Genomic DNA, 8,217 nt, shown 5'->3' with positions numbered 1-8,217 from the left:
TGGATTGAATAGATATCTGAAAATATATGAGAAATATTATATTGATATACAATCATTCATTCCAACCAGTTATATATCTAATGGTCATCTTATGGTTATGGTATATCATGAAGGGTGTGTGAGTTCTGTTTCAAAAGTGATTATGGAATTTGAAAATAATGTATTTGGAAAGAAGTTTCATGAAAAGACCAGTCAAGAAACAGACAGAAATACATGGGTTCTGGAGCAGCAAGTGACTGAAAGTGAAACAAATGCCTATAAATTCGCTAATTAGTGGATGAAATATATATCCTATGATGTGCATAAACTGCAGAAATAGTAATGTACCAGTGTTGAATAAAAATGAATGTCAAAATACACATCATTTCCAATAGAAATCTACTTGCATTGATGTTAAACTGAGTCAGTTACTCTAGAAATATTAGGATTTTTATGCACCTTTCACTGAAGTTAGTTTTCAGTACTAGGAAACAAATATGTATTTCAGGTGGATGAATATTTCTGAGAATAATCTTGTGAAATGTTGATTATTAATCCACATACATGAACATGAATGAATTTAGGGAGTGTATATAAAACAGATTTCATAATTTGAAAAATCTGGATAGTATACACACACACACACACACACACACACACACAAACACACAAACACAGACATTAAGAAGTCGCTATATATATGCCAATCGAATTTCACCATGAAATATATATCATCCACAGATCCAAAAACATTCATTTTACTGAACATGGATTTATGTATAATGTTGTTCAACTAGGAAGCTTCCCTTAGTTTGAATTTTCAGTTCCAACAGAGTTATGGAGGAGTGATCTCTTGTCACAATTTGTATCTGCCAAGTCAGGCACCTCACAAAAATATATGTGTGATATCAGATTGGAGTCTATATGTGCATATAAAAATACATGTGCTGAAAAGGCTACAGAGAAAGGGAGACAGGAATTCACATATTTGTTAAATTTAAAAACACAAGGAGAACTATTTCAAAAAAAAATGACTAGATTTATAACACCTACCCTTTATCTTGCAAAGGGCAAGTCCAATATACACTATGCCTCCACTGAACTCTTGTATTTCAATTCTCTTTGGGTTATTTTTCTCCATCATATTAGTATTAGTAGTTAGAGTCTAGTAGGGTATGGGTTATTGTGAGGGATTTAGTATTTTGAATGAAAAATTCAAAAATGAATCCAATGTGTATGCAAATATGTGGTATACAATTATCTTCCCACTCTCATCCAGAACAATGCCTTTACATTACCTTTGCCCCAAGTAAGACACAATTAGAGGAGAAGAGTTAGAAATTCTGTAAATACATGTCCGGAATGGAAAATGCTCAGGAGTTCACAACCTTGGAGGTGGTAGAGGATTTTCCAATAGTAAGGGACAGGGTTGATCACCCAACCTGATCTTTCATTAAAATTAGGAGCCATCTTGCCACAAAGCCATAAAAAGATAATTTTTCTTTACTACATATTACTGCAAATTCTGAACCTGCTTGCAATGCCTGCCCATGCCTTGAACTCACCCATTCCTGGCTTTCTGACCAGATCCCAGCCCTCTCTGAAACTTTGGTGACACCTCATAAATTTTGGCCTTCTTCTGGCCAGACAACGACCCTCTCTGAGGCTCTAATGGTCCTCATAATTTCTGATGCTGGGGCCAGCAAAAAAAAATGTAAACTACAATTAGTGTGATGCTTGTCAAACTTCTGTTTTCTGTAACCCCCCTTTTGTGTAACTTTCTGGGTTATAAAGCTGGGTTGTAGGAAATGTGAGGATGCTGTCTTGTTCCCGCCATTTTGAGAGGGAGAGGCAGCCAGGTCGGTTGAAATAATAAGCTTGCCTTAATTTGATTTTAATTGGAGTCAGTGGTCTTTTCTTGCGTCCTGTTCTAACATTTTGGATTTCCCCAGCGAGATGATCTGACAAGATCACAAGACCAGACTGCTGGAAATTCTGAAGCTGGCTTTTCCTCCAAGGCTCCGGGCTGTAGAGCCAAGTTCCAAGGCCTTGGAGTGAGCCTTCATTCCGGGGGGAGCACTGCAGTGAACCATCGCACTAAAACTATTAGCGAGCTTCTGGTGGAGGAGGCCTCTATAGTTAAGTGGCACATTTATAACATCTGATATCTGGTTAAGAGAAAACTCTTGTGATGACTGAGAGGTGGCCTGGGGAGGCTCACATATACTACTGCCTGGGACAGTAACAAGAATCATTCTGTCCTCTGTTCTGTTCTGTAAGAAATTCCTCTGAAAGGGTAGAAAGGTGCCGACGGGCATGCAGGAGCTACTACCCCGGAGCTTTAGCAAAACGTTGCATTGCTCCTCTGTTTTTCTGTTTCGGCACCTGGTTTCTGTTTCTTTGTGTTTTGTTCTGTGTTCTGTATTTTTGTTTGTTTGTTTGTTTTTGTGCGTTTTGTTGTGTGATTTCTGTGGTAAAAACTTAAGGATATTGGACGTGAACATGGGTAATAAAGCAAGTAAGCCTGACACCATTTTGGACTGTGTTTTAAGGAACTGTGATGAACTTTACCCCCCTTTGTTAAGCAGGATGAGAGAATCCCCTACCTGGCTGCCTGGAGCACACCCACTGCAGAGGGCAATGACTGCTGGCAACCTAAGAACTGAGTATCTCTCAGGTTAACAAGTGAAACTCCTTTAAAACCTCTTGTCCCTCCACATCAAGAGAGTCACCACAATTGACAGAGTCCCCTGTGTCTCTCCTTTGTTACCAAAACAGTAAACGTCCATTTTTATTTTTCTCAAACCCTGTCCTCATTATTAAATTGGTATTAATTGGCTTCAAGGTCAGGAACAGAAATTTAAGTTACAAATTTTGATACGCCCCCCGACCCTGGAACTTTTAAGAGCTGACTACTGAAATGTTAGGAGATGGAGCATACTTGGGGTGGAACCAAACCAGAGGAACTAATCCTGTAAGTGAAAAGTGGAACTGAGGGACTCTGAGCACCTCCCAAAGCCCTGTTGCTTCAGGGAATACCCTCCTTCCTTGCCTGCACTGTAAGAATTATGCCACCTCTGTCTTCTTAAAAAAAAGAAAAAGTAAAAGGGGACACTAAAGGCACTAAAGTCACCATGGAGACCCTTGATATTACATTTCAGGTTGCTTCTCTGTGAAAACATCTGGTCCCATTGTGGGGATATCTATGGTGCCACTGGTGTAGGAGATTGTTCTCTTATCTGCTCTGTTTTAAAGGCTTCTGTCTGTCAGCCATAGTCTGGAGCTCCTTTCTGTCTGTCTTGTTTCTTTGTTTCTGGCCCTTTAAGACTTGTGCAATAATGTGTTGATTTTATAAATTGTTTCTTGGGAATGATCTTAGCTGAATGTGTGTCTAAATGATGATGTTTTATTGTAACAATCTGGTATCTGAATGGGTTTTTGAAGCATTGCACAATCTTGCAGTTAAAAGTCGGGTTTAGGTAATTGTTTAGTTTATGATTTCAGATAAATCATGCCAGAGAACTTAAATACTTAGGATGGAAAACTAAAGAACTCTACTTCCAAGTTGGCAAGTAACTTCACAAACATTCAGTCTTATTTTTCACCAATTTTGAATTGGGTTGACTGGGAAAATATCACAGTGTGTACCAGTGCATTAATTTGGACAAGGATAGTAAATCATAGTATGGTATCTGTTGACAAAACAAGATGTAAAGATAAATTTTTGTGAATTGTGTCTTAAACTTGTATCATAATTTTCAACATGGAAACCTGAAAATTATGGTTAAAATGCCTTAGGCCCGAGGTGTCTACTCAGAATAGCAGTTTTTCCCTGCTCCTTCCAGTCCTCAGCCAGGACTTATGTTGAAACGCAAATGAAAGTAACCTACAAATTCAGTAGGAGACTTATCTGAGGCCTAGGGGGGAGGGTAATGGTAAATTGTATGGTATTTACTAATTACTGGCCAGTCATTTTTTCTAGGACTCTTATTTTTTTCCTTATTTTTTTGAGCTCATGATTTTGATCTTACAGACCTAGGTTAATGTTTTTCTGATAAGTACTCTTTCACCAGCAGTGGAGTTTTTGAAACATTGCAATGGAGATTTCACCTGAAAAAAGCTACAAGGTCTTTACTATTATTATGTATGCAAACATTGGTATGTGTTGTATGTCTATATATACATATATCCGTATATCATATATATGATACACAAATTAACATATATAAGGTGTGCACATTAAAAAGGAGCACTCATAAAAACAAATTTTAAAAAGTGGATCCAAAGATCTTTAATATACATGGTTTAAAAGGTTATATTTAAATTGGAAAAACAGATAAAAATAAATGTCTTTAAATTTAAGCTTACAAGTTTTTCTAGGTGTTCAAAAATCTAATAAAATATTAATGTCAAAAAAGGTCTAATATGCCTTGATTCTAGGACTTTTTCTTCAACAAATAAAATGGTTTACACTGTTCAATACATTTGTCTAATATTTTGATAAATAAGTAATGTAAATTTGATATGGGATTACTCATTCATGAGTACTTTTGTTAGATATCTGATTGATTTACTAAGATCTGTATATGTTTGTTCTAAAGTCTGTATAAGATTGTAAAATTCAGTCAATTGTTGAAGAGACAAAAATTTCTTAAAACATAAGTTTACCCATAACATTGTGTTTTTTCGGTTTTATTTTTCTAGAGCAAGCAACCATAAAAATTAAACAACTGATTAAATAAGAACTGTTATTTTAGAGCACTGTACTGCCATTTCTTTAAAAGCTAAACTTGGTTAATGTAGAAATATCAATGTAATTGCGATGCTATTAATGTGCTCATATCTTCCAGGTGTAAAAGCCTGTAAGGTAGAAACTTTAAAAGAGCATTATATCAAGCTGGTGTTCTGAAGTTGCATGGTAAAATATATATATATATATATATATATATATATACTGGGGATTTATTTACCTGTTATCAATAAGTTATGTAAACTTTTATGTTACTTTTTACATTGGGGAACAATTTAAATGTATTTTTAAGTTAATGAGAGCATAATCTATGTAAAGGTTAAAAACTTTCAGCCTTTCTTTAATTCATGTTTCAAATGTTATATCATATGGTTTTAGCTAATGTTCATTTGACCTCAAACAATTTATGTAAACTTTGTAAAATGATATTTAAAAAACAAAGATTAGCTTAAATCTAAAACACTTACGATTTATAAAGAGCCCTGCCTTACCTGAGATACAGCTCTGTGTCCCATCTTACTACATGTGAGAATGACTACGAAAGCAGTAGATCATATGTTATTTCATTTAAAGTTATGTTCAAAAGTTTGTTTTTTTTTTGTCAAGATTACTAGAATCTCATACAGGGGATAAAATGTATAACTCAGCCAAAAAATTCAGGTAGCTATAACACGAACTAAGTATATTTACTCTTGTTAATTTTATTTTGTAATTTCCTTATAAATGATCTAAAGATTCCCTGTTATTGTTTTACAGAAGTGTTGCTTTAAGAACACAACATGGGTTAATTTAAGATAATAAGTCATCACCTACAAGACAGACAAAATAATACAGATCCAAATTAATAAAAAGATAAATAATTTTAAATAATAGACATTAAAGCCCAGTACTCTTAATATAAGACTGTTAAAATTTATTTGCTGAATGTTTAAGATTAGGATTTAAAATTAAAGTTAAATGAAAAGGGACAAAAAAACCAATATTTGGTTCTTGCCCTCTGAGTCAGTCTGTATCCAGGGATCAGGGCACTTCTCTAAAAAGCATTGCAACTCTGAGCCACATAACCTCCTAATCAGGGAGATTAATGAGACTACTGGAGAACAGAAAGCCAATCAGTGTATTTTCTATGAAGAAGACAGTCATCAGAGAAGGGAGACATCCCTGATGCTTCTGAGGGAAGACACAAGGTCAAGCAAGACCTGGACCCACCTAGTGCAAATGGCACTAGCAGAACTGAGAAGCTGCTCTCAAGTTTCCCGAGGAATGACTCCCATAAAAGCTCAGATGATTGTTAACAATAGATAGAAACAAAAGTCAGTTTTAATGCTTCATCTTAAACACTAAGCAAAGACAGTGAAAACCAAAATACAGCCATTCCTGGGCATTTGAAATAATAAGAGTAATAATAATATTTTAAGGTATACAGTTTATGTTAGCCTCCCAAAATGAGTAAGACTGGAGGCTACAAAGGATTCTCAGACAAGAATGCCTGATAAGAATAAAAGGAGACTATCAAGAGGAGCTGCCAGAGGCAGTAGTTATTAGTTTAAGGCCTACAGATATTCCTAACCTACACAGGTAGGCTTGGTGGTTTCTAGTACGATTATCCATCCCTGAGTAACAGAATTAAAGGTTTCTCTATTAGACACAGAGTTCATACTAGGAAAAGGATTTTGCAAGATCAGATGACATTAAATAATTAAACTGTATCTTATGGGGAGGGAAAACTGTGACACTAAAAGTTAAATATTAAGTTGACAGTCCTGATAACTGGGGATATTAAAGACTGGTGAGGGAACTTTTATACAGTGACATGTTCCAGCTGCTGCAACATTTATTCAGTACTCATGTTTTTTGTTTCTCTCATAGAAGAACCCATCCCCAGATGACTTAACAACCTGTTCTTCCTCAACCAGACTTCAAACCGAACTGACTTCTAAAAGGCAACTTATGTCCCTCAGGCCGTGCCCCCTCACTTCACCCTCTCTCAGCTCAGAAGAAGCTAAAATGAGTGACGCCTCTCTTCTTACAACAATGGAGCCCAAAATAAATAGACTATCAATATAATTAATTAATTAAGTCAGGTGAAATCAGGGAGTCCAGTTTTGGGTGAGTTCAAAAATAGGGAGACTGTGACCTGAGGGATTAAAATTCCCTCAGTGCTCTTCCCCTACCCTATCAAAGATTTGAAAGGGAAACATTAGAAAAGGGGGAAATGATAGACCCAACCTGATCTTTAATTAAAATTGAGAGACATCATGCCACAAGCATTAAAAGATAATTTTGGCTTAACTATAAATTACAGCAAATTCTGAACCTGCTTTGAATGCCTTCCTGTGCCTTGAACTCACCCATGCCTGGCTCTCTGACCATATAACAGTCCTCTCTGAAACTTTGTTAACACCTCATAAATATTGGCCTTCCCTGGCCAGACAACGACCCTCTCTGAGGCTCTAATGGTTCTCATAAATTCTGATGTTGGGACCAGCAAAAAAAAAATGTAAACTACCATTAGTGTGATGCTTGTCAGAGTTCAATTATCTGTAATCCCACTTTTGTGTAACTTTGTGGGCTATAAAGCTGGACTGTAGGAAAGGTGGGGTTGCTGTCTTGTTCCCGCCGTTTTAGGAGTGAGAGGCAGCTGGGGTGATGGAAATAATAAGCTTGCTTTAATTTGATTTTAATTGAAGTCAGTGGTCTTTTATTGCGTCCCAGTGTAAAAGGTAAACACTCCACCAACATGGAACTCTGCAGGCCTAAAGACATCTTGAGAAACTGCCTTTGAGGATGGGCACTTGACATATATGTTGTTGTCAGCAGCTTTATCTTCCATTCTAATGAGACCATCAAAGTTGGGTCTGAATCTATGTGACATGGAGTACATTGTTTCTTATTTTCCAAAGAACATGAGGCAGCAGTGCTGACTTCTCTCTTTTTAGGTAAACTGTGGCCACTGAAAGCTAAGTGTCTCTGCATGTGGACTGTGAAGCCATTTGGTCATCCTCCACTTTTCATGGTGTTTCATGCTGCTGCACTGGGAGTTTGGTAGTTGCTTCACGAAATACAAGGAGTTCAACTGGAACACAGTGTTGGAGGGAGTCCTGTCACGTGTGGTGGGTCAGGGTCTGCAGGAGAATGCACCAACCAGGCTTCTATCCCACATGGCTTGCCCCCTTGACCATAGCAACCTGATTCTGAACATTGCCCTGAAACATCTACATATAACAAGATGCCTTTTATGGAGAGGTTTCAGACATATAAGTGATTCCAGTCTGCACCATGTCAGCCACAAGACATTTGGAAGTCCATGGCAGATCCACATGGCCCTACCACAGATGTTCTATCACACACCTGCACACCACAGCTCTGGGCCCACTACTCAGCAGGCTCCAACATACTGGCATCTCTGTTCTACACCATTTTTATGAAACCCAGTCAATCAAGGAACTCTCTGGTGTACTGATGATCATAAACAGGACATCCAAAGA

The sequence above is a fragment of the Callospermophilus lateralis genome, unplaced genomic scaffold, assembly GCF_048772815.1.
Source record: "Callospermophilus lateralis isolate mCalLat2 unplaced genomic scaffold, mCalLat2.hap1 Scaffold_452, whole genome shotgun sequence".
In the NCBI taxonomy this organism is placed as follows: Eukaryota; Metazoa; Chordata; class Mammalia; order Rodentia; family Sciuridae; genus Callospermophilus; species Callospermophilus lateralis.
Note: the sequence above shows the minus strand (reverse complement) of the source record.